The sequence below is a fragment of the Sminthopsis crassicaudata genome, chromosome 6 (genome assembly GCF_048593235.1).
Source record: "Sminthopsis crassicaudata isolate SCR6 chromosome 6, ASM4859323v1, whole genome shotgun sequence".
NCBI classification, from domain to species: Eukaryota; Metazoa; Chordata; class Mammalia; order Dasyuromorphia; family Dasyuridae; genus Sminthopsis; species Sminthopsis crassicaudata.
In genome coordinates this window covers 197,566,911-197,591,484 of record NC_133622.1, presented here as the reverse complement: position 1 = coordinate 197,591,484, position 24,574 = coordinate 197,566,911, and the positions used below count along the sequence as shown (strand labels likewise).

Sequence of the window (24,574 nt, the reverse complement as noted above, 5' to 3'; positions counted from 1 at the left end):
CCACTCATCTATTCTTCTATTCATATACTACTCCCTTGGCTGTCAGGATCCAACTGGGTTGTTGGGGAGAGAACATCCCCTTTAAGTCAGAAAACCTTGGGTGTTCTCAGGCGTGTCACAATGGGCATGACACAATGAGGTCTCCATGGAGAAGGTAAGCAAAGCAAATGCTCATCAGATGAGGGTAGTGCTCACCTGGTATGTGGGTTTTTTTTCTTTTTAAAAATTGTTTGAGGAAAGCTTTTTATTTACAAAACATATGAAGGGGTAAGTTTTTAACACTGACCCTTGCAAAACCTTCTCTTCCAACTTTTCCCCTCCTTCCTTCCACCTCTTCCCCTAGATGACAGGGAAGATGACAGGGGATTCACATGTTAAATATATGAAAATATATGCTTAATCCAATGTATGTAAAAATATTTATACAATTATCTTGCTTATGCATAGATTGTCTTCCTAGTTCTTTTTGTTGACATCATTTTCCCCAATAGAATATAAACTTTGCGGGCAAGACCATTTTGTTTTTACCTTTATGTCTCCAGGGTCTAGTGAAATATACGACCCCTAGTAAGTATGTAATATATGTTTGCTCCTTGTTTAATTGAGCTTTGCTGATTGAGTAGTCTAAGGAAGATGGATGAGGTGGGCTACCAGATGAATGATATGGTCACAAAGGACACAGGGACCAGAAACTGGGGACATGAGTAGAAGCACCAGCGGGAAAGGGAGCCAAGCCCACATATTGCTCTTGGGATGGAGCCTAGGGTTTGGCTGCAAAGCAGAAGGAGCTAGGGCCACGGTTAAGACCCCAGACCGCTTCATCCGGTACCTTTCATCATGTAGAATTTGGAAAACACCCCATTGAACGCTGCAGATCTAGAATCCCCTTGTTAATTAGGCCAGGGTTGTCTGTACAAGACAAGATCTGTTTCAATCTCGCCTCTATTTTGCTGACCTGTTGCCTCAGTTTCTTTAACTGAGAGAGTGGATATTAGCACCTACCTCCCAGTGATGTTCAGGAGAGAATATGTGTAAAGTGCTTAGCACAGTGCTTGGTACATAGGAGTTTAATAAATGCTTGTTTCCTTAATAAATATTGGTAAATCGGAAGTGATTCGAAGTGGAAAAATGGCAGAGCTACCAAGGAAAAACTCCAACAGTTCTTGCCCTCAAGAAGGTGGTTTTCTGTAGATGAGACCCTCCAAGCCCAAGCCCAGAAGTGGAAAGCCCAAGATGGAGGATGAGAAGGTGCTGTCAGAGAGCAATCCAGACCTCCTCCTCTTCCACCCCCTGGGAGGATTCCCAAGGCCAAGCTAAGGACTAGCTCTGGAAGCCGGCTTGACTGGCTTGTCCAGGGTCTTCTGGGGCCCTTCAGCCAATTAAGGCTGCATCCTGCTTGGGAGTTAGTTTGGTTTCATTTTCTTGCCAGAGCCTGTACATCAATTCCCAAGAGGTATTGTTCCAGCTTTATCAATCAGTGCAAACATCTTTTGTGGCTAACCTGACGTTTGCCACTATCTATGGAATCAAATCAGACGGGGTTTTCCCATCTCCAATCTTGCCGTCTCCAGAGCACCCATTTGCTTTTCTAGCACTCTTACTATCCCCCTTCTTCATCCAGGGGATTTAGGTTCCCAGCTTCTGAAGAAAGGTTAGATTTTCAGAAACAGAAGTTTGACATTTCAGTCATATAGATTATAATGAGCACAAGTCAGGCAGAAGAAACTTCAAAGGGGGAATGGGGGGCTCTAGCACAAGCCTGTGGGGACACCAATTATTTTCTGGCTCAGCCTTCCCCTAGAGCTGAGGGGAAGCACCTGGATGCAAATCTCTAAGCCAGTCCCTTGTCATTCTGAATTGCCCTCCTGGTGTAGAATGGCTGCTCTGCTCCTCCAGGAAGATCCAGAAGACTTCAGCAGGGCCAGTTCCGAGCTTCTCTGGAACTTCTCTGGCTAGAACACAACAGCCCTGCTGCTTGTTAACCCCCACTACCTCTTTGCTCCCAGATTTTCAGACGGTCCCCAGCCTCTGATGGCAAAGGGCCTGCTTACAGTTTTTTCACAATCTCAAAGAAGAACAAATCTGCCTCCCTCTCTTATTCCCAAACCCAGATAGGATAGCCAGCTTTACCCATCAGCAGTATGGGCTAGCTGCAAATAAGGGAAAAATGTTGTTTACCCAATAAGTTTGCCAACAAGTATTTCTTTAGGATTAACCAGCTGGCAAATATAATCATCAGATAGTAAAGAAGAAACTGGGAAATATCACTAATCATGTGGGAGCTGAAAGAATGACAACTTGAAACTTTTGGAAACAGAAAAAAAACATTTTTTATTTTTAAAAACACATCAAACTCAGAAACATCATCTCTCCCCTTCCCCCCACCAGTACAATAAACTCCAAAGTATAGATATCAAAACTCCCCAACAATCAAACTCAGAAACATCCTCTCTCCCCTTCCCCCCACCAGTGCAATAAACTCCAAAGTATAGATCAAAACTCCCCAACAACAATCTAAATCCCGTTTCAAGTAGATTTCCAAAGACATGTTTTCAATATCGCCAGAATCTGGTCACTCTGGCTTCAGTATCTCCTTTGCTTCAGTATTGGCTTATAGGTTGCCTGAAAAGATAAAATGTTAAAGCATAAGTGAAAGATATGTGTCCATTTGATATACTGGAAAAACCATCCACGAACTGCAATATTTGGGGGGCGGGTTGTATGTATATTTTAATCCAGCTATTCATTCTCTTCTGCCTATAAATCTCTTTTCTACTTCTAAATCCCTTTTTTTAATCTAAATATCTCTTTTCTACCTATAAATGGCTTTTCTTCCTATAGAGCTATTTGCTACCTATAAATCACTTTTCTTCCTATAAATCACTTTTCTACCTATAAACTTTTCTACTATAAATCTATCTTTTCACTTATCTATCCATCATTATCGTTTTAACTATGCATTAAGTGTATCTATTCAATCTATTTGTTTATCTTCTCTATCCCATTCATCCATCACCAGGAATCTATGTATCTAGTCTATCAGTCTATTAGTCCACTCATGCATTCTTCTATTCACATACTACTCCCTTTTCCTGTCAGGATCCAACTGGGTTGTTGGGAAGAGAACATCACCTTTAAGTCAGAAAACTTTGGGTGTTCTCCGGCATGTCACAATGAGCATCACACAATGAGGTCTCCATGGACAAGGTAAGCAAGTCAATTGCTCATCTGATGAGGATTGTGCTCAGGCTTTATGCGCAAGTCTTCTTTTAACAATATTTTTTAGGAAACCTCTTTATTTAGAAAACATATGGACTTCCGGACAAAGGAGTAGTGGCAGTAGTAGGACGTGGAGGCGTAGAAGAAGTAGGAGTAGTATGAGTAGTAACAGTAATAGGAAGAGGAATAAAAGTAGTGATAGAAGTAGTAAAAAGAGTAGTAATGATAAAAGTAATAGTAATGGTAGTAGTACTAATAATAATAGGAGTAGGAATAATAGTAGTAGAAGAAGTAGTAATAGCAACAGTAATAATGATAGGAATAGGAGTGACACTAGTAGGAGTAGGAGTAGCAGTAGCAGTAGGAGTAATAGTAATAGTAAAAGTGGTAGTAGAAATAATAGTAGTGGTAGTAAAAGGAGTATTAATAGTAATAGGAGCAATGATAGTACTAGTAGCAGGAGGAAGAGATCTAGAAGGAATAATAACAATAATAAGAGTGGCAGTAATTGTAGTAGTTGGTGGAAGAGTAATAGTAGTAATCGTAGGAGTAATACTAATAGGAGTAGGAAGAGGAGTAATAGTAGAAATAGTAGTAATAATAATAGGCGTAAGAGTACAAGTAATAATAGTAGTAGTAAGAGAATTATCTGACCTTTACACAGTGCTTCACCATCTCCCGAATTCTATAGATCATCTCCTCAAATGCTACCCCTAAGGCTCAGACCAAGTCTTGTGGGAACAGCCAGACTCTCCCATCCTTGGGCCAGGGAGATGCATGTCCTGTTATTTCGGGTTCGGTACCTGTGTTCCAGGCTTCAGGGAAGAAACGAGATCTTTCAACATTTTGGCTTCTGATATTGTCACCCCACCAACCACAAAGAGGATCTGGAGTGGATGGTCACCGGGATGAGGGCGGCTCACCTCTAACAGTCACCACAACAAGGATGGGGTCAGCCCTCAGAAGGGAATGCCAGGTTAATGTTGCTACAAATGAACTATATAAAATCCAAGAGAAAATATATGACTCATTAATGATCAAATACAGATCTTACATTAGGACACAATGTTGCTAGATTTTCACTGTGGAATCACAATTTTAGAACTGGAAATGTAGTTTCCTAGTGGTCATGGAGCTCAACTATCTCATTTAACATGTGAGGAAACTGAGGCTCAGGGAGTTTAAAGTGATAATATAAAGTCATGAAAGTAAGAAATAAACAGCAGAGCAAAATACCACTTGTTTAATGTTACTTTATTACAGTGTCTTTCCCCTACCCCATCCCACCACTTTTTTTTTTTAAGAGTAAATATGTTTAGTTATAGGTTAGAAGATTGGAGTATGGAAATATACACACACATATATGGACACCCATACACCCATATATAATGAACACTTAGAGGTAACACGATAGTATTAACAGGATCTGTTTGAATCTTGTCTCTGCCACTTACAACTTGTATGCGCTTGAACAATATATTAACTATACTAAACCTCCTTGTGTCTCAGTGACTTTCTTTGTAAAATATGGAAGTAGAAACCCTGAAATATTGCTTCCAGCTCAAAATCCACGATGCTGTGACTCTACTTGAAAACAAATAGTTCTCAGAGGCTTATCCTCTGTGGAGCAAACATGATTGTATCATTCCCAATTTACAGAGGAGAAAATTGAGGCAAACACAGATTAAGTGACTTGCCCAGAGTCCTACAGCTGGTGTTTGAAATCAGTTGCTGATTCAAGGGAGGTCCAACAGTGTTATCCACTGAACCAGCCAGCTGCCTATAATTTTAGAAAAAGTCTTCATCTATATGTAATTGAATTTAACAAGCATTTATGAAACCTCTAATATGAGCAAGTCATCTTTTTTCTGGGAACCAGCCATAGGATGAGGAAAAAGAAAAGAGTTTCCGAACTAAAAGAATTTGCTTTTGTTTGTTTGTTTGCTTTTAAGTGTAGGCTCTCTATTTCCCAGATTATTTGTACTTCTAGTTTATATATAGGGCTAGTCAGCAACCAGGCCCTACCTTGATCTCCTATTAACACTGACTGCAGGAGGGAAGCTGCAGGTACATTATCTCTATGTAGATGCTTTACCTTCATGAACAGGTTAAATCCCGTTTTAAGTCGATCCCGAGGCTTAAGATGCGTTCAATAGCGCCAGCATCTGGTCACAACTGGTTCAGTATCTCCTCTGCTTCAGCAGTGGCTTATAGGATGCCTGAAAAGGTAAAATGTTACAGCATAAGTGAAAGATATGTGTCCAATTGATCTACTAGAATAACCATCCACAAAATGCAATTTTGGGGGGGCGTGGGGGAAGAGGGGAAGAAGGAGAAGTCAACAATTTCCCAAGCCAGATAGAAAGCAACCATTTTAGCTTCTATAATATTGAAGAATAAAATATAATAGTTTAATACTGACGTGAAGGCAGTCTCAATCTATGACAGCAGCCCTTGGTATCATGCTGATGAGGGCCCAAATGGATCTCTCTCTCCAGTAATTTATTTACTGATTTACCTAACCCTCCATTGACTCCTTCATTATCTATGTATAATTTAAGGCAGCTATTCATTCTCTTCTGCCTATAAATCTCTTTTCTACCTATAAATCTCGTTTCTTCTCCTAAATCACTTTTTTAACTATATATATATATATCTCTTTTCTACCTATGTATCGCTTTTTTCATATAAATCTCTTTTCTAACTATAAATCACTTTTTTTTCCTATAAATATCTTTTCTACCTATAAACTTTTCTACTATAAATCTATCTTTTCACTTATCTACCGATCATTATCTATTTAACTATGCATCAAGTGTATCTATTGAATCTATTTGTTTACCCTATCTATCCCATCTATCTATCAGCACTTATCTATGTATCTAGTCTATTAGTCTATTTGTCCACTCATCTATTCTTCTATTCACATACTACTCCCTTGGCTGTCAGGATCCAACTGGGTTGTTGGGGCGAGAACATCCCCTTTAAGTCAGAAAACCTTGGGTGTTCTCAGGCGTGTCACAATGGGCATGACACAATGAGGTCTCCATGGAGAAGGTAAGCAAAGCAAATGCTCATCAGATGAGGGTAGTGCTCACCTGGTATGTGGGTTTTTTTTCTTTTTAAAAATTGTTTGAGGAAAGCTTTTTATTTACAAAACATATGAAGGGGTAAGTTTTTAACACTGACCCTTGCAAAACCTTCTCTTCCAACTTTTCCCCTCCTTCCTTCCACCTCTTCCCCTAGATGACAGGGAAGATGACAGGGGATTCACATGTTAAATATATGAAAATATATGCTTAATCCAATGTATGTAAAAATATTTATACAATTATCTTGCTTATGCATAGATTGTCTTCCTAGTTCTTTTTGTTGACATCATTTTCCCCAATAGAATATAAACTTTGCGGGCAAGACCATTTTGTTTTTACCTTTATGTCTCCAGGGTCTAGTGAAATATACGACCCCTAGTAAGTATGTAATATATGTTTGCTCCTTGTTTAATTGAGCTTTGCTGATTGAGTAGTCTAAGGAAGATGGATGAGGTGGGCTACCAGATGAATGATATGGTCACAAAGGACACAGGGACCAGAAACTGGGGACATGAGTAGAAGCACCAGCGGGAAAGGGAGCCAAGCCCACATATTGCTCTTGGGATGGAGCCTAGGGTTTGGCTGCAAAGCAGAAGGAGCTAGGGCCACGGTTAAGACCCCAGACCGCTTCATCCGGTACCTTTCATCATGTAGAATTTGGAAAACACCCCATTGAACGCTGCAGATCTAGAATCCCCTTGTTAATTAGGCCAGGGTTGTCTGTACAAGACAAGATCTGTTTCAATCTCGCCTCTATTTTGCTGACCTGTTGCCTCAGTTTCTTTAACTGAGAGAGTGGATATTAGCACCTACCTCCCAGTGATGTTCAGGAGAGAATATGTGTAAAGTGCTTAGCACAGTGCTTGGTACATAGGAGTTTAATAAATGCTTGTTTCCTTAATAAATATTGGTAAATCGGAAGTGATTCGAAGTGGAAAAATGGCAGAGCTACCAAGGAAAAACTCCAACAGTTCTTGCCCTCAAGAAGGTGGTTTTCTGTAGATGAGACCCTCCAAGCCCAAGCCCAGAAGTGGAAAGCCCAAGATGGAGGATGAGAAGGTGCTGTCAGAGAGCAATCCAGACCTCCTCCTCTTCCACCCCCTGGGAGGATTCCCAAGGCCAAGCTAAGGACTAGCTCTGGAAGCCGGCTTGACTGGCTTGTCCAGGGTCTTCTGGGGCCCTTCAGCCAATTAAGGCTGCATCCTGCTTGGGAGTTAGTTTGGTTTCATTTTCTTGCCAGAGCCTGTACATCAATTCCCAAGAGGTATTGTTCCAGCTTTATCAATCAGTGCAAACATCTTTTGTGGCTAACCTGACCTTTGCCACTATCTATGGAATCAAATCAGATGGGGTTTTCCCATCTCCAATCTTGCCGTCTCCAGAGCACCCATTTGCTTTTCTAGCACTCTTACTATCCCCCTTCTTCATCCAGGGGATTTAGGTTCCCAGCTTCTGAAGAAAGGTTAGATTTTCAGAAACAGAAGTTTGACATTTCAGTCATATAGATTATAATGAGCACAAGTCAGGCAGAAGAAACTTCAAAGGGGGAATGGGGGGCTCTAGCACAAGCCTGTGGGGACACCAATTATTTTCTGGCTCAGCCTTCCCCTAGAGCTGAGGGGAAGCACCTGGATGCAAATCTCTAAGCCAGTCCCTTGTCATTCTGAATTGCCCTCCTGGTGTAGAATGGCTGCTCTGCTCCTCCAGGAAGATCCAGAAGACTTCAGCAGGGCCAGTTCCGAGCTTCTCTGGAACTTCTCTGGCTAGAACACAACAGCCCTGCTGCTTGTTAACCCCCACTACCTCTTTGCTCCCAGATTTTCAGACGGTCCCCAGCCTCTGATGGCAAAGGGCCTGCTTACAGTTTTTTCACAATCTCAAAGAAGAACAAATCTGCCTCCCTCTCTTATTCCCAAACCCAGATAGGATAGCCAGCTTTACCCATCAGCAGTATGGGCTAGCTGCAAATAAGGGAAAAATGTTGTTTACCCAATAAGTTTGCCAACAAGTATTTCTTTAGGATTAACCAGCTGGCAAATATAATCATCAGATAGTAAAGAAGAAACTGGGAAATATCACTAATCATGTGGGAGCTGAAAGAATGACAACTTGAAACTTTTGGAACAGAAAAAAACATTTTTTTTATTTTTAAAAACACATCAAACTCAGAAACATCATCTCTCCCCTTCCCCCCACCAGTACAATAAACTCCAAAGTATAGATATCAAAACTCCCCAACAATCAAACTCAGAAACATCCTCTCTCCCCTTCCCCCCACCAGTGCAATAAACTCCAAAGTATAGATCAAAACTCCCCAACAACAATCTAAATCCCGTTTCAAGTAGATTTCCAAAGACATGTTTTCAATATCGCCAGAATCTGGTCACTCTGGCTTCAGTATCTCCTTTGCTTCAGTACTGGCTTATAGGTTGCCTGAAAAGATAAAATGTTAAAGCATAAGTGAAAGATATGTGTCCATTTGATATACTGGAAAAACCATCCACAAACTGCAATATTTTGGGTGGGGGTTGTATGTATATTTTAATCCAGCTATTCATTCTCTTCTGCCTATAAATCTCTTTTCTACTTCTAAATCCCTTTTTTTAATCTAAAAATCTCTTTTCTACCTATAAATGGCTTTTCTTCCTATAGAGCTGTTTGCTACCTATAAATCACTTTTCTTCCTATAAATCACTTTTCTACCTATAAACTTTTCTACTATAAATCTATCTTTTCACTTATCTATCCATCATTATCTTTTTAACTATGCATTAAGTGTATCTATTCAATCTATTTGTTTATCTTCTCTATCCCATTCATCCATCACCAGGAATCTATGTATCTAGTCTATCAGTCTATTAGTCCACTCATGCATTCTTCTATTCATATACTACTCCCTTTGCTGTCAGGATCCAACTGGGTTGTTGGGAAGAGAACATCACCCTTAAGTCAGAAAACTTTGGGTGTTCTCCGGCATGTCACAATGAGCATCACACAATGAGGTCTCCATGGCCAAGGTAAGCAAGTCAACTGCTCATCTGATGAGGATTGTGCTCAGGCTTTATGCGCAAGTCTTCTTTTAACAATATTTTTTAGGAAACCTCTTTATTTAGAAAACATATGGACTTCCGGACAAAGGAGTAGTGGCAGTAGTAGGAGGTGGAGGCGTAGAAGAAGTAGGAGTAGTATGAGTAGTAACAGTAATAGGAAGAGGAATAAAAGTAGTGATAGAAGTAGTAAAAAGAGTAGTAATGATAAAAGTAATAGTAATGGTAGTAGTACTAATAATAATAGGAGTAGGAATAATAGTAGTAGAAGAAGTAGTAATAGCAACAGTAATAATGATAGGAATAGGAGTGACACTAGTAGGAGTAGGAGTAGCAGTAGCAATAGGAGTAATAGTAATAGTAAAAGTGGTAGTAGAAATAATAGTAGTGGTAGTAAAAGGAGTATTAATAGTAATAGGAGCAATGATAGTACTAGTAGCAGGAGGAAGAGATCTAGAAGGAATAATAACAATAATAAGAGTGGCAGTAATTGTAGTAGTTGGTGGAAGAGTAATAGTAGTAATCGTAGGAGTAATACTAATAGGAGTAGGAAGAGGAGTAATAGTAGAAATAGTAGTAATAATAATAGGGGTAAGAGTACAAGTAATAATGGTAGTAGTAAGAGAATTATCTGACCTTTACACAGTGCTTCACCATCTCCCGAATTCTATAGATCATCTCCTCAAATGCTACCCCTAAGGCTCAGACCAAGTCTTGTGGGAACAGCCAGACTCTCCCATCCTTGGGCCAGGGAGATGCATGTCCTGTTATTTCGGGTTCGGTACCTGTGTTCCAGGCTTCAGGGAAGAAACGAGATCTTTCAACATTTTGGCTTCTGATATTGTCACCCCACCAACCACAAAGAGGATCTGGAGTGGATGGTCACCGGGATGAGGGCGGCCCACCTCTAACAGTCACCACAACAAGGATGGGGTCAGCCCTCAGAAGGGAATGCCAGGTTAATGTTGCTACAAATGAACTATATAAAATCCAAGAGAAAATATATGACTCATTAATGATCAAATACAGATCTTACATTAGGACACAATGTTGCTAGATTTTCACTGTGGAATCACAATTTTAGAACTGGAAATGTAGTTTCCTAGTGGTCATGGAGCTCAACTATCTCATTTAACATGTGAGGAAACTGAGGCTCAGGGAGTTTAAAGTGATAATATAAAGTCATGAAAGTAAGAAATAAACAGCAGAGCAAAATACCACTTGTTTAATGTTACTTTATTACAGTGTCTTTCCCCTACCCCATCCCACCACTTTTTTTTTTAAGAGTAAATATGTTTAGTTATAGGTTAGAAGATTGGAGTATGGAAATATACACACACATATATGGACACCCATACACCCATATATAATGAACACTTAGAGGTAACACGATAGTATTAACAGGATCTGTTTGAATCTTGTCTCTGCCACTTACAACTTGTATGCGCTTGAACAATATATTAACTATACTAAACCTCCTTGTGTCTCAGTGACTTTCTTTGTAAAATATGGAAGTAGAAACCCTGAAATATTGCTGCCAGCTCAAAATCCACGATGCTGTGACTCTACTTGAAAACAAATAGTTCTCAGAGCCTTATCCTCTGTGGAGCAAACATGATTGTATCATTCCCAATTTACAGAGGAGGAAATTGAGGCAAACACAGATTAAGTGACTTGCCCAGAGTCCTACAGCTGGTGTTTGAAATCAGTTGCTGATTCAAGGGAGGTCCAACAGTGTTATCCACTGAACCAGCCAGCTGCCTATAATTTTAGAAAAAGTCTTCATCTATATGTAATTGAATTTAACAAGCATTTATGAAACCTCTAATATGAGCAAGTCATCTTTTTTCTGGGAACCAGCCATAGGATGAGGAAAAAGAAAATAGTTTCCGAACTAAAAGAATTTGCTTTTGTTTGTTTGTTTGCTTTTAAGTGTAGGCTCTTTATTTCCCAGATTATTTGTACTTCTAGTTTACATATAGGGCTAGTCAGCAACCAGGCCCTACCTTGATCTCCTATTAACACTGACTGCAGGAGGGAAGCTGCAGGTACATTATCTCTATGTAGATGCTTTACCTTCATGAACAGGTTAAATCCCGTTTTAAGTCGATCCCGAGGCTTAAGATGCGTTCAATATCGCCAGCATCTGGTCACAACTGGTTCAGTATCTCCTCTGCTTCAGCAGTGGCTTATAGGATGCCTGAAAAGGTAAAATGTTACAGCATAAGTGAAAGATATGTGTCCAATTGATCTACTAGAATAACCATCCACAAAATGCAATTTTGGGGGGGCGTGGGGGAAGAGGGGAAGAAAGAGAAGTCAACAATTTCCCAAGCCAGATAGAAAGCAACCATTTTAGCTTCTATAATATTGAAGAATAAAATATAATAGTTTAATACTGACGTGAAGGCAGTCTCAATCTATGACAGCAGCCCTTGGTATCATGCTGATGAGGGCCCAAATGGATCTCTCTCTCCAGTAATTTATTTACTGATTTACCTAACCCTCCATTGACTCCTTCATTATCTATGTATAATTTAAGGCAGCTATTCATTCTCTTCTGCCTATACATCTCTTTTCTACCTATAAATCTCGTTTCTTCTCCTAAATCACTTTTTTAACTATATATATCTCTTTTCTACCTATGTATCGCTTTTTTCATATAAATCTCTTTTCTAACTATAAATCACTTTTTTTTCCTATAAATATCTTTTCTACCTATAAACTTTTCTACTATAAATCTATCTTTTCACTTATCTACCCATCATTATCTATTTAACTATGCATCAAGTGTATCTATTGAATCTATTTGTTTACCCTATCTATCCCATCTATCTATCAGCACTTATCTATGTATCTAGTCTATTAGTCTATTTGTCCACTCATCTATTCTTCTATTCACATACTACTCCCTTGGCTGTCAGGATCCAACTGGGTTGTTGGGGAGAGAACATCCCCTTTAAGTCAGAAAACCTTGGGTGTTCTCAGGCGTGTCACAATGGGCATGACACAATGAGGTCTCCATGGAGAAGGTAAGCAAAGCAAATGCTCATCAGATGAGGGTAGTGCTCACCTGGTATGTGGGTTTTTTTTCTTTTTAAAAATTGTTTGAGGAAAGCTTTTTATTTACAAAACATATGAAGGGGTAAGTTTTTAACACTGACCCTTGCAAAACCTTCTCTTCCAACTTTTCCCCTCCTTCCTTCCACCTCTTCCCCTAGATGACAGGGAAGATGACAGGGGATTCACATGTTAAATATATGAAAATATATGCTTAATCCAATGTATGTAAAAATATTTATACAATTATCTTGCTTATGCATAGATTGTCTTCCTAGTTCTTTTTGTTGACATCATTTTCCCCAATAGAATATAAACTTTGCGGGCAAGACCATTTTGTTTTTACCTTTATGTCTCCAGGGTCTAGTGAAATATACGACCCCTAGTAAGTATGTAATATATGTTTGCTCCTTGTTTAATTGAGCTTTGCTGATTGAGTAGTCTAAGGAAGATGGATGAGGTGGGCTACCAGATGAATGATATGGTCACAAAGGACACAGGGACCAGAAACTGGGGACATGAGTAGAAGCACCAGCGGGAAAGGGAGCCAAGCCCACATATTGCTCTTGGGATGGAGCCTAGGGTTTGGCTGCAAAGCAGAAGGAGCTAGGGCCACGGTTAAGACCCCAGACCGCTTCATCCGGTACCTTTCATCATGTAGAATTTGGAAAACACCCCATTGAACGCTGCAGATCTAGAATCCCCTTGTTAATTAGGCCAGGGTTGTCTGTACAAGACAAGATCTGTTTCAATCTCGCCTCTATTTTGCTGACCTGTTGCCTCAGTTTCTTTAACTGAGAGAGTGGATATTAGCACCTACCTCCCAGTGATGTTCAGGAGAGAATATGTGTAAAGTGCTTAGCACAGTGCTTGGTACATAGGAGTTTAATAAATGCTTGTTTCCTTAATAAATATTGGTAAATCGGAAGTGATTCGAAGTGGAAAAATGGCAGAGCTACCAAGGAAAAACTCCAACAGTTCTTGCCCTCAAGAAGGTGGTTTTCTGTAGATGAGACCCTCCAAGCCCAAGCCCAGAAGTGGAAAGCCCAAGATGGAGGATGAGAAGGTGCTGTCAGAGAGCAATCCAGACCTCCTCCTCTTCCACCCCCTGGGAGGATTCCCAAGGCCAAGCTAAGGACTAGCTCTGGAAGCCGGCTTGACTGGCTTGTCCAGGGTCTTCTGGGGCCCTTCAGCCAATTAAGGCTGCATCCTGCTTGGGAGTTAGTTTGGTTTCATTTTCTTGCCAGAGCCTGTACATCAATTCCCAAGAGGTATTGTTCCAGCTTTATCAATCAGTGCAAACATCTTTTGTGGCTAACCTGACCTTTGCCACTATCTATGGAATCAAATCAGACGGGGTTTTCCCATCTCCAATCTTGCTGTCTCCAGAGCACCCATTTGCTTTTCTAGCACTCTTACTATCCCCCTTCTTCATCCAGGGGATTTAGGTTCCCAGCTTCTGAAGAAAGGTTAGATTTTCAGAAACCGAAGTTTGACATTTCAGTCATATAGATTATAATGAGCACAAGTCAGGCAGAAGAAACTTCTAAGGGGGAATGGGGGGCTCTAGCACAAGCCTGTGGGGACACCAATTATTTTCTGGCTCAGCCTTCCCCTAGAGCTGAGGGGAAGCACCTGGATGCAAATCTCTAAGCCAGTCCCTTGTCATTCTGAATTGCCCTTCTGGTGTAGAATGGCTGCTCTGCTCCTCCAGGAAGATCCAAAAGACTTCAGCAGGGCCAGTTCCGAGCTTCTCTGGAACTTCTCTGGCTAGAACACAACAGCCCTGCTGCTTGTTAACCCCCACTACCTCTTTGCTCCCAGATTTTCAGACGGTCCCCAGCCTCTGATGGCAAAGGGCCTGCTTACAGTTTTTTCACAATCTCAAAGAAGAACAAATCTGCCTCCCTCTCTTATTCCCAAACCCAGATAGGATAGCCAGCTTTACCCATCAGCAGTATGGGCTAGCTGCAAATAAGGGAAAAATGTTGTTTACCCAATAAGTTTGCCAACAAGTATTTCTTTAGGATTAACCAGCTGGCAAATATAATCATCAGATAGTAAAGAAGAAACTGGGAAATATCACTAATCATGTGGGAGCTGAAAGAATGACAACTTGAAACTTTTGGAAACAGAAAAAAAAACATTTTTTATTTTTAAAAACACATCAAACTCAGAAACATCATCTCTCCCCTTCCCCCCACCAGTACAATAAACTCCAAAGTATAGATATCAAAACTCCCCAACAATCAAACTCAGAAACATCCTCTCTCCCCTTCCCCCCACCAGTGCAATAAACTCCAAAGTATAGATCAAAACTCCCCAACAACAATCTAAATCCCGTTTCAAGTAGATTTCCAAAGACATGTTTTCAATATCGCCAGAATCTGGTCACTCTGGCTTCAGTATCTCCTTTGCTTCAGTATTGGCTTATAGGTTGCCTGAAAAGAAAAAATGTGAAAGCATAAGTGAAAGATATGTGTCCATTTGATATACTGGAAAAACCATCCACGAACTGCAATATTTTGGGGGGGGTTGTATGTATATTTTAATCCAGCTATTCATTCTCTTCTGCCTATAAATCTCTTTTCTACTTCTAAATCCCTTTTTTTAATCTAAATATCTCTTTTCTACCTATAAATGGCTTTTCTTCCTATAGAGCTGTTTGCTACCTATAAATCACTTTTCTTCCTATAAATCACTTTTCTACCTATAAACTTTTCTACTATAAATCTATCTTTTCACTTATCTATCCATCATTATCTTTTTAACTATGCATTAAGTGTATCTATTCAATCTATTTGTTTATCTTCTCTATCCCATTCATCCATCACCAGGAATCTATGTATCTAGTCTATCAGTCTATTAGTCCACTCATGCATTCTTCTATTCACATACTACTCCCTTTGCTGTCAGGATCCAACTGGGTTGTTGGGAAGAGAACATCACCTTGAAGTCAGAAAACTTTGGGTGTTCTCCGGCATGTCACAATGAGCATCACACAATGAGGTCTCCATGGCCAAGGTAAGCAAGTCAACTGCTCATCTGATGAGGATTGTGCTCAGGCTTTATGCGCAAGTCTTCTTTTAACAATATTTTTTAGGAAACCTCTTTATTTAGAAAACATATGGACTTCCGGACAAAGGAGTAGTGGCAGTAGTAGGAGGTGGAGGCGTAGAAGAAGTAGGAGTAGTATGAGTAGTAACAGTAATAGGAAGAGGAATAAAAGTAGTGATAGAAGTAGTAAAAAGAGTAGTAATGATAAAAGTAATAGTAATGGTAGTAGTACTAATAATAATAGGAGTAGGAATAATAGTAGTAGAAGAAGTAGTAATAGCAACAGTAATAATGATAGGAATAGGAGTGACACTAGTAGGAGTAGGAGTAGCAGTAGCAGTAGGAGTAATAGTAATAGAAATAGTAAAAGTGGTAGTAGAAATAATAGTAGTAGTGGTAGTAAAAGGAGTATTAATAGGAATAGGAGCAATGATAGTACTAGTAGCAGGAGGAAGAGATCTAGAAGGAATAATAACAATAATAAGAGTGGCAGTAATTGTAGTAGTGGGTGGAAGAGTAATAGTAGTAATCGTAGGAGTAATACTAATAGGAGTAGGAAGAGGAGTAATAGTAGAAATAGTAGTAATAATAATAGGGGTAAGAGTACAAGTAATAATAGTAGTAGTAAGAGAATTATCTGACCTTTACACAGTGCTTCACCATCTCCCGAATTCTATAGATCATCTCCTCAAATGCTACCCCTAAGGCTCAGACCAAGTCTTGTGGGAACAGCCAGACTCTCCCATCCTTGGGCCAGGGAGATGCATGTCCTGTTATTTCGGGTTCGGTACCTGTGTTCCAGGCTTCAGGGAAGAAACGAGATCTTTCAACATTTTGGCTTCTGATATTGTCACCCCACCAACCACAAAGAGGATCTGGAGTGGATGGTCACCGGGATGAGGGCGGCCCACCTCTAACAGTCACCACAACAAGGATGGGGTCAGCCCTCAGAAGGGAATGCCAGGTTAATGTTGCTACAAATGAACTATATAAAATCCAAGAGAAAATATATGACTCATTAATGATCAAATACAGATCTTACATTAGGACACAATGTTGCTAGATTTTCACTGTGGAATCACAATTTTAGAACTGGAAATGTAGTTTCCTAGTGGTCATGGAGCTCAACTATCTCATTTAACATGTGAGAAAACTGAGGCTCAGGGAGTTTAAAGTGATAATATAAAGTCATGAAAGTAAGAAATAAACAGCAGAGCAAAATACCACTTGTTTAATGTTACTTTATTACAGTGTCTTTCCCCTACCCCATCCCACCACTTTTTTTTTTTTAAGAGTAAATATGTTTAGTTATAGGTTAGAAGATTGGAGTATGGAAATATACACACACATATATGGACACCCATACAGCCATATATAATGAACACTTAGAGGTAACACGATAGTATTAACAGGATCTGTTTGAATCTTGTCTCTGCCACTTACAACTTGTATGCGCTTGAACAATATATTAACTATACTAAACCTCCTTGTGTCTCAGTGACTTTCTTTGTAAAATATGGAAGTAGAAACCCTGAAATATTGCTGCCAGCTCAAAATCCACGATGCTGTGACTCTACTTGAAAACAAATAGTTCTCAGAGGCTTATCCTCTGTGGAGCAAACATGATTGTATCATTCCCAATTTACAGAGGAGGAAATTGAGGCAAACACAGATTAAGTGACTTGCCCAGAGTCCTACAGCTGGTGTTTGAAATCAGTTGCTGATTCAAGGGAGGTCCAACAGTGTTATCCACTGAACCAGCCAGCTGCCTATAATTTTAGAAAAAGTCTTCATCTATATGTAATTGAATTTAACAAGCATTTATGAAACCTCTAATATGAGCAAGTCATTTTTTTTCTGGGAACCAGCCATAGGATGAGGAAAAAGAAAATAGTTTCCGAACTAAAAGAATTTGCTTTTGTTTGTTTGTTTGCTTTTAAGTGTAGGCTCTCTATTTCCCAGATTATTTGTACTTCTAGTTTACATATAGGGCTAGTCAGCAACCAGGCCCTACCTTGATCTCCTATTAACACTGACTGCAGGAGGGAAGCTGCAGGTACATTATCTCTATGTAGATGCTTTACCTTCATGAACAGGTTAAATCCCGTTTTAAGTCGATCCCGAGGCTTAAGATGCGTTCAATATCGCCAGCATCTGGTCACAACTGGTTCAGTATCTCCTCTGCTTCAGCAGTGGCTTATAGGATGCCTGAAAAGGTAAAATGTTACAGCATAAGTGAAAGATATGTGTCCAATTGATCTACTAGAATAACCATCCACAAAATGCAATTTTGGGGGGGCGTGGGGGAAGAGGGGAAGAAAGAGAAGTCAACAATTTCCCAAGCCAGATAGAAAGCAACCATTTTAGCTTCTATAATATTGAAGAATAAAATATAATAGTTTAATACTGACGTGAAGGCAGTCTCAATCTATGACAGCAGCCCTTGGTATCATGCTGATGAGGGCCCAAATGGATCTCTCTCTCCAGTAATTTATTTACTGATTTACCTAACCCTCCATTGACTCCTTCATTATCTATGTATAATTTAAGGCAGCTATTCATTCTCTTCTGCCTATAAATCTCTTTTCTACCTATAAATCTCGTTTCTTCTCCTAAATCACTTTTTTAACTATATATATCTCTTTTCTACCTATGTATCGCTTTTTTCATATAAATCTCTTTTCTAACTATAAATCACTTTTTTTTCCTATAAATATCTTTTCTACCTATAAACTTTTCTACTATAAATCTATCTTGTCACTTATCTACCCATCATTATCTATTTAACTATGCATCAAGTGTATCTATTTAATCTATTTGTTTACCCTATCTATCCCATCTATCTATCAGCACTTATCTATGTATCTAGTCTATTAGTCTATTTGTCCACTCATCTATTCTTCTATTCATATACTACTCCCTTGGCTGTCAGGATCCAACTGGGTTGTTGGGGAGAGAACATCCCCTTTAAGTCAGAAAACCTTGGGTGTTCTCAGGCGTGTCACAATGGGCATGACACAATGAGGTCTCCATGGAGAAGGTAAGCAAAGCAAATGCTCATCAGATGAGGGTAGTGCTCACCTGGTATGTGGGTTTTTTTTCTTTTTAAAAATTGTTTGAGGAAAGCTTTTTATTTACAAAACATATGAAGGGGTAAGTTTTTAACACTGACCCTTGCAAAACCTTCTCTTCCAACTTTTCCCCTCCTTCCTTCCACCTCTTCCCCTAGATGACAGGGAAGATGACAGGGGATTCACATGTTAAATATATGAAAATATATGCTTAATCCAATGTATGTAAAAATATTTATACAATTATCTTGCTTATGCATAGATTGTCTTCCTAGTTCTTTTTGTTGACATCATTTTCCCCAATAGAATATAAACTTTGCGGGCAAGACCATTTTGTTTTTACCTTTATGTCTCCAGGGTCTAGTGAAATATACGACCCCTAGTAAGTATGTAATATATGTTTGCTCCTTGTTTAATTGAGCTTTGCTGATTGAGTAGTCTAAGGAAGATGGATGAGGTGGGCTACCAGATGAATGATATGGTCACAAAGGACACAGGGACCAGAAACTGGGGACATGAGTAGAAGCACCAGCGGGAAAGGGAGCCAAGCCCACATATTGCTCTTGGGATGGAGCCTAGGGTTTGGCTGCAAAGCAGAAGGAGCTAGGGCCACGGTTAAGACCCCAGACCGCTTCATCCGGTACCTTTCATCATGTAGAATTTGGAAAACACCCCATTGAACGCTGCAGATCTAGAATCCCCTTGTTAATTAGGCCAGGGTTGTCTGTACAAGACAAGATCTGTTTCAATCTCGCCTCTATTTTGCTGACCTGTTGCCTCAGTTTCTTTAACTGAGAGAGTGGATATTAGCACCTACCTCCCAGTGATGTTCAGGAGAGAATATGTGTAAAGTGCTTAGCACAGTGCTTGGTACATAGGAGTTTAATAAATGCTTGTTTCCTTAATAAATATTGGTAAATCGGAAGTGATTCGAAGTGGAAAAATGGCAGAGCTACCAAGGAAAAACTCCAACAGTTCTTGCCCTCAAGAAGGTGGTTTTCTGTAGATGAGACCCTCCAAGCCCAAGCCCAGAAGTGGAAAGCCCAAGATGGAGGATGAGAAGGTGCTGTCAGAGAGCAATCCAGACCTCCTCCTCTTCCACCCCCTGGGAGGATTCCCAAGGCCAAGCTAAGGACTAGCTCTGGAAGCCGGCTTGACTGGCTTGTCCAGGGTCTTCTGGGGCCCTTCAGCCAATTAAGGCTGCATCCTGCTTGGGAGTTAGTTTGGTTTCATTTTCTTGCCAGAGCCTGTACATCAATTCCCAAGAGGTATTGTTCCAGCTTTATCAATCAGTGCAAACATCTTTTGTGGCTAACCTGACCTTTGCCACTATCTATGGAATCAAATCAGACGGGGTTTTCCCATCTCCAATCTTGCCGTCTCCAGAGCACCCATTTGCTTTTCTAGCACTCTTACTATCCCCCTTCTTCATCCAGGGGATTTAGGTTCCCAGCTTCTGAAGAAAGGTTAGATTTTCAGAAACCGAAGTTTGACATTTCAGTCATATAGATTATAATGAGCACAAGTCAGGCAGAAGAAACTTCTAAGGGGGAATGGGGGGCTCTAGCACAAGCCTGTGGGGACACCAATTATTTTCTGGCTCAGCCTTCCCCTAGAGCTGAGGGGAAGCACCTGGATGCAAATCTCTAAGCCAGTCCCTTGTCATTCTGAATTGCCCTTCTGGTGTAGAATGGCTGCTCTGCTCCTCCAGGAAGATCCAAAAGACTTCAGCAGGGCCAGTTCCGAGCTTCTCTGGAACTTCTCTGGCTAGAACACAACAGCCCTGCTGCTTGTTAACCCCCACTACCTCTTTGCTCCCAGATTTTCAGACGGTCCCCAGCCTCTGATGGCAAAGGGCCTGCTTACAGTTTTTTCACAATCTCAAAGAAGAACAAATCTGCCTCCCTCTCTTATTCCCAAACCCAGATAGGATAGCCAGCTTTACCCATCAGCAGTATGGGCTAGCTGCAAATAAGGGAAAAATGTTGTTTACCCAATAAGTTTGCCAACAAGTATTTCTTTAGGATTAACCAGCTGGCAAATATAATCATCAGATAGTAAAGAAGAAACTGGGAAATATCACTAATCATGTGGGAGCTGAAAGAATGACAACTTGAAACTTTTGGAAACAGAAAAAAAAACATTTTTTATTTTTAAAAACACATCAAACTCAGAAACATCATCTCTCCCCTTCCCCCCACCAGTACAATAAACTCCAAAGTATAGATATCAAAACTCCCCAACAATCAAACTCAGAAACATCCTCTCTCCCCTTCCCCCCACCAGTGCAATAAACTCCAAAGTATAGATCAAAACTCCCCAACAACAATCTAAATCCCGTTTCAAGTAGATTTCCAAAGACATGTTTTCAATATCGCCAGAATCTGGTCACTCTGGCTTCAGTATCTCCTTTGCTTCAGTATTGGCTTATAGGTTGCCTGAAAAGAAAAAATGTGAAAGCATAAGTGAAAGATATGTGTCCATTTGATATACTGGAAAAACCATCCACGAACTGCAATATTTTGGGGGGGGTTGTATGTATATTTTAATCCAGCTATTCATTCTCTTCTGCCTATAAATCTCTTTTCTACTTCTAAATCCCTTTTTTTAATCTAAATATCTCTTTTCTACCTATAAATGGCTTTTCTTCCTATAGAGCTGTTTGCTACCTATAAATCACTTTTCTTCCTATAAATCACTTTTCTACCTATAAACTTTTCTACTATAAATCTATCTTTTCACTTATCTATCCATCATTATCTTTTTAACTATGCATTAAGTGTATCTATTCAATCTATTTGTTTATCTTCTCTATCCCATTCATCCATCACCAGGAATCTATGTATCTAGTCTATCAGTCTATTAGTCCACTCATGCATTCTTCTATTCACATACTACTCCCTTTGCTGTCAGGATCCAACTGGGTTGTTGGGAAGAGAACATCACCTTGAAGTCAGAAAACTTTGGGTGTTCTCCGGCATGTCACAATGAGCATCACACAATGAGGTCTCCATGGCCAAGGTAAGCAAGTCAACTGCTCATCTGATGAGGATTGTGCTCAGGCTTTATGCGCAAGTCTTCTTTTAACAATATTTTTTAGGAAACCTCTTTATTTAGAAAACATATGGACTTCCGGACAAAGGAGTAGTGGCAGTAGTAGGAGGTGGAGGCGTAGAAGAAGTAGGAGTAGTATGAGTAGTAACAGTAATAGGAAGAGGAATAAAAGTAGTGATAGAAGTAGTAAAAAGAGTAGTAATGATAAAAGTAATAGTAATGGTAGTAGTACTAATAATAATAGGAGTAGGAATAATAGTAGTAGAAGAAGTAGTAATAGCAACAGTAATAATGATAGGAATAGGAGTGACACTAGTAGGAGTAGGAGTAGCAGTAGCAGTAGGAGTAATAGTAATAGAAATAGTAAAAGTGGTAGTAGAAATAATAGTAGTAGTGGTAGTAAAAGGAGTATTAATAGGAATAGGAGCAATGATAGTACTAGTAGCAGGAGGAAGAGATCTAGAAGGAATAATAACAATAATAAGAGTGGCAGTAATTGTAGTAGTGGGTGGAAGAGTAATAGTAGTAATCGTAGGAGTAATACTAATAGGAGTAGGAAGAGGAGTAATAGTAGAAATAGTAGTAATAATAATAGGCGTAAGAGTACAAGTAATAATAGTAGTAGTAAGAGAATTATCTGACCTTTACACAGTGCTTCACCATCTCCCGAATTCTATAGATCATCTCCTCAAATGCTACCCCTAAGGCTCAGACCAAGTCTTGTGGGAACAGCCAGACTCTCCCATCCTTGGGCCAGGGAGATGCATGTCCTGTTATTTCGGGTTCGGTACCTGTGTTCCAGGCTTCAGGGAAGAAACGAGATCTTTCAACATTTTGGCTTCTGATATTGTCACCCCACCAACCACAAAGAGGATCTGGAGTGGATGGTCACCGGGATGAGGGCGGCCCACCTCTAACAGTCACCACAACAAGGATGGGGTCAGCCCTCAGAAGGGAATGCCAGGTTAATGTTGCTACAAATGAACTATATAAAATCCAAGAGAAAATATATGACTCATTAATGATCAAATACAGATCTTACATTAGGACACAATGTTGCTAGATTTTCACTGTGGAATCACAATTTTAGAACTGGAAATGTAGTTTCCTAGTGGTCATGGAGCTCAACTATCTCATTTAACATGTGAGAAAACTGAGGCTCAGGGAGTTTAAAGTGATAATATAAAGTCATGAAAGTAAGAAATAAACAGCAGAGCAAAATACCACTTGTTTAATGTTACTTTATTACAGTGTCTTTCCCCTACCCCATCCCACCACTTTTTTTTTTTAAGAGTAAATATGTTTAGTTATAGGTTAGAAGATTGGAGTATGGAAATATACACACACATATATGGACACCCATACACCCATATATAATGAACACTTAGAGGTAACACGATAGTATTAACAGGATCTGTTTGAATCTTGTCTCTGCCACTTACAACTTGTATGCGCTTGAACAATATATTAACTATACTAAACCTCCTTGTGTCTCAGTGACTTTCTTTGTAAAATATGGAAGTAGAAACCCTGAAATATTGCTGCCAGCTCAAAATCCACGATGCTGTGACTCTACTTGAAAACAAATAGTTCTCAGAGGCTTATCCTCTGTGGAGCAAACATGATTGTATCATTCCCAATTTACAGAGGAGGAAATTGAGGCAAACACAGATTAAGTGACTTGCCCAGAGTCCTACAGCTGGTGTTTGAAATCAGTTGCTGATTCAAGGGAGGTCCAACAGTGTTATCCACTGAACCAGCCAGCTGCCTATAATTTTAGAAAAAGTCTTCATCTATATGTAATTGAATTTAACAAGCATTTATGAAACCTCTAATATGAGCAAGTCATTTTTTTTCTGGGAACCAGCCATAGGATGAGGAAAAAGAAAATAGTTTCCGAACTAAAAGAATTTGCTTTTGTTTGTTTGTTTGCTTTTAAGTGTAGGCTCTCTATTTCCCAGATTATTTGTACTTCTAGTTTACATATAGGGCTAGTCAGCAACCAGGCCCTACCTTGATCTCCTATTAACACTGACTGCAGGAGGGAAGCTGCAGGTACATTATCTCTATGTAGATGCTTTACCTTCATGAACAGGTTAAATCCCGTTTTAAGTCGATCCCGAGGCTTAAGATGCGTTCAATATCGCCAGCATCTGGTCACAACTGGTTCAGTATCTCCTCTGCTTCAGCAGTGGCTTATAGGATGCCTGAAAAGGTAAAATGTTACAGCATAAGTGAAAGATATGTGTCCAATTGATCTACTAGAATAACCATCCACAAAATGCAATTTTGGGGGGGCGTGGGGGAAGAGGGGAAGAAAGAGAAGTCAACAATTTCCCAAGCCAGATAGAAAGCAACCATTTTAGCTTCTATAATATTGAAGAATAAAATATAATAGTTTAATACTGACGTGAAGGCAGTCTCAATCTATGACAGCAGCCCTTGGTATCATGCTGATGAGGGCCCAAATGGATCTCTCTCTCCAGTAATTTATTTACTGATTTACCTAACCCTCCATTGACTCCTTCATTATCTATGTATAATTTAAGGCAGCTATTCATTCTCTTCTGCCTATACATCTCTTTTCTACCTATAAATCTCGTTTCTTCTCCTAAATCACTTTTTTAACTATATATATCTCTTTTCTACCTATGTATCGCTTTTTTCATATAAATCTCTTTTCTAACTATAAATCACTTTTTTTTCCTATAAATATCTTTTCTACCTATAAACTTTTCTACTATAAATCTATCTTTTCACTTATCTACCCATCATTATCTATTTAACTATGCATCAAGTGTATCTATTGAATCTATTTGTTTACCCTATCTATCCCATCTATCTATCAGCACTTATCTATGTATCTAGTCTATTAGTCTATTTGTCCACTCATCTATTCTTCTATTCACATACTACTCCCTTGGCTGTCAGGATCCAACTGGGTTGTTGGGGAGAGAACATCCCCTTTAAGTCA

The 24,574-nt window shown here is 39.6% G+C and overlaps 5 long non-coding RNA genes across 5 annotated transcripts; 4 read left to right on the top strand and 1 right to left on the bottom strand.

The window, feature by feature from the left end:
* Nucleotides 1-121: 121 nt before the first annotated feature.
* Nucleotides 122-4,712, top strand: LOC141546885 (uncharacterized). Its single transcript, XR_012483453.1, has 3 exons — nt 122-154; nt 3,100-3,207; nt 3,911-4,712. It is a non-coding gene; the product is annotated as an uncharacterized LOC141546885 (long non-coding RNA).
* A 1,540-nt stretch (nt 4,713-6,252) lies between these two features.
* On the top strand, nt 6,253-10,573 carry LOC141546683 (uncharacterized). Its single transcript, XR_012483392.1, has 3 exons — nt 6,253-6,276; nt 9,221-9,328; nt 10,005-10,573. It is a non-coding gene; the product is annotated as an uncharacterized LOC141546683 (long non-coding RNA).
* Nucleotides 10,574-12,364: 1,791 nt separating this feature from the next.
* LOC141546678 (uncharacterized) lies at nt 12,365-16,696 on the top strand. The gene is made up of 3 exons (XR_012483385.1): nt 12,365-12,390; nt 15,335-15,442; nt 16,128-16,696. It is a non-coding gene; the product is annotated as an uncharacterized LOC141546678 (long non-coding RNA).
* A 1,793-nt stretch (nt 16,697-18,489) lies between these two features.
* Nucleotides 18,490-22,821, top strand: LOC141546675 (uncharacterized). The gene is made up of 3 exons (XR_012483383.1): nt 18,490-18,515; nt 21,460-21,567; nt 22,253-22,821. It is a non-coding gene; the product is annotated as an uncharacterized LOC141546675 (long non-coding RNA).
* On the bottom strand, nt 20,667-24,540 carry LOC141546684 (uncharacterized). The gene is made up of 4 exons (XR_012483393.1): nt 24,011-24,540; nt 23,684-23,807; nt 22,243-22,403; nt 20,667-20,984 (listed from the first exon to the last, which is right to left on the bottom strand). It is a non-coding gene; the product is annotated as an uncharacterized LOC141546684 (long non-coding RNA).
* Nucleotides 24,541-24,574: the final 34 nt, after the last annotated feature.